Here is a 4,662-nt window from a genome sequence, read left to right on the forward strand (position 1 = left end):
AGTGGGTGGGTTGGGGAGCAGGAGGAGGGGAGAGGGGATAGGGGGTTTCCAGAGAGGAAACTAGGAAAGGGAATAACATTTGAAATGCAGATAAAAAAAATATCTAAAAAAAAAAAAAAAAAAAGAAACTACTATTAACAGTAATCAATGAAACCAAATATGTAAAATAAAACCTGGGTCTTAGAAAAGATTCATAAATTTTGTAAGGATGTAGTTATAACTAAATGTATTCAATGGTTTTTATTAAAATAATAATGATCATTTCTATGTCCAACTTAATAACCTACCCATTCCTTGATCAATTGATCTAATAAAAGTCACACAAGAAATGGAAATTTAAATAAACGTACATTCGTTGAATAAATTATCTGAACAGTGAGTCCCAGAGATCCTACCTGTCTCAGCCTCTACCGCAGTGTCATTACAAGCTTGTACCACCTTGCCTGGCTTCTTTGTACTTGGGTTTAGTTGGTCAAACTCAGGTTCTCATGCTTGAAAGAAAAACACTATACTACCTGAGCCATCTCCACAAGGAGTCTAGTTTCTTTCCTTAGTGGTAGCCTTTCTGATGGGCATAAGATAAACTCACAATCTTTTCATTTGCATTTCCTTAATGGTTAAAAATACTGATCATTATTCATGTATTTATTGGTCACCTGAGCTTCAGTAAAGATCTCTTTTTCTTTATGGCAAATTCATATTACCTGTGGTTTCAATGTGTAACCACAATTGTTCTGGGAATTGAACCGATTACCTCTGGAAGAGCCCTCAATGTTCTTAACTGCTTAATGTGTTCAGGTAGCATAATCTACTAATTATAGCATTTTGTATATTCTTGGTATTAGTCCCCTCTCAGATATAAAAAAAAAATAACAGCAAAGATTTTCTTCCATTTGTAGGCTGAATCTTTACTCTTAAAAGTTTATTTATTTGTTTGTTTTTATTTTATGTCTGGAGCCTTTATGAGGCTATGTGTACCATGTGTGCGAAGAGAACTGGGGGCAACAGATTGCCTGGAAGTGGAGTTAGAGGTAACTGTGCTACCATGTGGAGCCAAACAAATGTAGTTCTTCTGTGAGTAAGTAACTGAAACAGCTGAGCAATCTCTACAGCTTTGTCTCTTTTGCTGGGCAGAAACTTTTAATGTAATATAATCCTATTTTGTAAATTCTTCCTAACATTTTCTGACCTACTTTCAGAAAGTTCTTGCCTTTCTATATCTTGAAGTGCTTCTATGTAGTCCACTTCAATTCTTTGGGTCATACATTAAATAAAGCCTTTAATCTGTTTTCAGTGGATTTTCATGCAGGGTAAGAGAGAAGAATTTACTTTATCCTTTTAAAATTTTTTTTATTATTGTATGTATGAGTGTTTTGTGACCATGTATCTCTGTGTATCACTTGGCTACCTGACTTCCCAAGGAAGCCTGAAGAGGTATCTGAACCCTGGGAAATGGAGTTACAGATGGTTATGAGTTGTTACATGGGAATTGAACCGATTACTTCTGTAAGAGCCCTCAATGTTCTTAACTGCCAAGCCATCTCTTCAGCCCTAGTTTAATTCTTGTACATGTATGTTAAGTTGTATTAGCACCATTTATTAAAGATGTTTTCCCCTAAATGTATAATTTTGAAACTCATGTTAAAAAAACAGTTGGGCACAACAGCATGGGATTATATGTTTTGTTTTATTTAGTATATTTGCTCATGTGTCTGTTTTGTGTTAAGTATCCTGTTGTTTTATCAGAATGGCTCTATACTCTGTTTGAAGTTACATACTGTGACAATACCAACTTTACTGTTTGTGCTTAGGATTGCTTTGGTTATTCATAGTTTTTTGTACTCAGTGTTGTTTTTAAACTTTAAAATAATTCTTCCAACAATTTCCAGAATTGTAATAGGGATTATATTGAAAATGTGAATCACTTTAATTTGCAGAGCTATGATTCCATTATTAACTCTACCAATCTGTCTTCCAGTGTCTTTGATTTTTTTTTTTTTATTTATTTTTTTTTACTTTATTGGATATTTTCTTTATTTACATTTCAAGTGTTATCCCCTTTCCTGGTTTCCCCTCCAAAAACACCCTCCTCCCTCACCTTCCTGCTCCCCCTTTACACCAATTCACCCACTCTTGCTTCCTGGCCCTGACATTTCCCTACACTGGGGCATAGAGCCTTCACAGAACCAAGGGCCTCTTCTCCCATTGATGTCCAACTGCGACATCCTCTGCTATATATGCAGCTGGAGCCATGAGTCCCACCATGTGTACTCTTTGGTTGGTGGTTTAGTTTCTGGGAGCTCTGGGAGTACTGGTTAGTTAATATTGTTGTTTATCCTATGGGGCTGTAAACCCCCTCAACTTTTTGGGTCCTTTCTCTAGCTCCTTCATTGGGTACCCTGTGCTTGGTCCCATGGATGGCTGTGATCATCCACTTTTGTATTTGTCAGGCACTGGCAGAGCTTCTCAAGAAACAGCTATATCAGGCTCCTGTCAGCAAGCAGTTGTTGGCATCCACAATAGTGTCTGAGTTTGGTGGCTGTATATGGGATGGATCCCCTGGTGGGGCTCTGTATGGTCATTCCCTCAGTCTCTGCTACACATGTTGTTTCTGTAAGTCCCTCCATGGGTTTTGTTCCCCCTTCTGAGAAGGATTGAAATATTCACACTTTGTGCTTTGTTCTTGAGTTTCATTAGTTTGTTGGTTTCTCAGAAAATTGGACATAGGACCTGAGGACCCAGTAATACCACTCCTGAGCACCCAGAAGATGCTCCAATGTGTCATAAGGACACATGCTCCACTATATTCATATCCTTATTTATAATAGCCAGAAGCTGGAAAGAACCTAAATGTCCCTCAACAGAGGAATGGATACAGAAAATGTACTACTCAGCTATTAAAAACGATACATTTATGATATTCTTAGGCAAATGGGTGGAACTGGAGGATATCATCCTTAGTGAGATAGCCCAATCATAAAAGAACACCCATGATATGCACTCACTGATAAGTGGATATTAGCCCAGAAACTCGGAATACCCAAAATAACAATTTACAAACCACGTGTCTTTGAAATCTTTTCGAAGTATTTTAAGGTTTTCATTGTTGAGCTCATTTACCTTCTTGGTGAGATTTATTTCTAGTGGTTATGTTTTGACATCCCTGTAAATGAGACCAGTTTTATGCTCAGAATGTTCATTATGCATATATAGAAATGTTGTTGTCATACCTTTTTGTGTTGACTTTATATCTTGTTATTTTCCTAGGAGCATTTATCAGATCAGTTGGTTTTCTTGTCTGGCGAGAATTTTAGTGTCCAATGAGTATAGGTTCATATTGTCTGTAATAGGAATGGGTTGAATTATTTCACTTAACGTACCCTTTATTTCCATTGCTTTATTACCTAGGTGAATAATTTAAACATTATATTGAAAAATGGAGAGATGAGATATACTTATTTCCCAACTTTATAAGTGATGTTTTCAGTTCTTTTCCCACTGAGAATGATGTTTGCTATAATTTTATGTTTATGGCCTTTATTATATTAAGATATTGTCTTTTTATCCATAAATAGTTTACTTGGAGTCTTTTCTCATGAACAATTGATGAACATTATTCTAAGGCTGTTTTCTGTATTTATTACAATGATCATGCAATTTCTGTCCTTTGATCTATGTTTCATTTGTGTGCATGTTTGTTACATTGACTGCCTTATATATGTTGAATTATCCTTTTATCTCTGGAATGAAGCAACTTTTTTTTTTTTAAAGATTTATTTATTTATTATATGTAAGTACACTGTAGCTGTCTTCAGACACTCTAGAAGAGGGAGTCAGATCTCTGTTACAGATGGTTGTGAGCCACCATGTGGTTGCTGGGATTTGAACTCTGGACCTTCGGAAGAACAGTCGGGTGTTCTTACCCAGTGAGCCATCTCACCAGCCCGAAGCAACTTTTTTATTGGTATGTGATCTTTTAAGATGTATATTTGGATTTGGTTAAGCATTTTTATTAAGAATTTTTACATCCATACTCCTCAGAACAATTGCATTAGAGATTTTTTCTTCACTGTCTTTGTATTTAAGTTTTGTATCAATGTAATACTGTACTCATAACTTATGTTACTGTTGATGAACTTTATATTTTAGAGAATAATTTTGGAGATATTAGCGATAATGACTCTTTAATTATCTGATAGACTTCAGCAGCTTAACCATTCATCTCATCCTGGGCTGATGATGCAGTTCAAGCCTGAAATTTTTCTGTTATTTCTGTCTGGACATTATGCCTATTGATGAGACTGGGGTATTAAAGTCACTCTCTACTTTTTATTTTACATTGGTTTATACTCTGTTATATGCCCATATTGTTTGTGGTATAAAATTACATTACTAACATTGGTGCATATGCATTTTTATATTCTTGAGGAATTTTCTCTTTATTAAAATGCACTGAATTTCTTTATCTCTTATTTTTGGCTTGAAGTCTTCCTTCTCATATATAAATATGGCCACTGTAAGAAAGGAGACCAGTTTTCCACAGTCTCTTTCAGAAGATAGAGTGTATATCACAATATTCTTTTCTTTTTTTTTTAATTTATTTTTTATTAGGTATTTTCCTCGTTTACATTTTCAATGATATCCCAAAAGTCCCCCATACCC

The 4,662-nt window shown here is 35.4% G+C and overlaps 1 long non-coding RNA gene across 2 annotated transcripts in view; it reads right to left on the bottom strand.

Annotated features, from left to right (window-relative positions):
* Positions 1-4,662, bottom strand: part of LOC115031510 — a 44,499-nt gene that overhangs the window by 17,227 nt on the left and 22,610 nt on the right. For both annotated transcript variants that reach the window (XR_003837146.1, XR_003837145.1), the window contains one exon: positions 3,231-3,341. This is a non-coding gene — a long non-coding RNA (uncharacterized LOC115031510). The remainder of the gene's footprint in view (positions 1-3,230; positions 3,342-4,662) is intronic.

The sequence above is a fragment of the Mus caroli genome, chromosome 7 (assembly GCF_900094665.2).
Source record: "Mus caroli chromosome 7, CAROLI_EIJ_v1.1, whole genome shotgun sequence".
NCBI classification, from domain to species: Eukaryota; Metazoa; Chordata; class Mammalia; order Rodentia; family Muridae; genus Mus; species Mus caroli.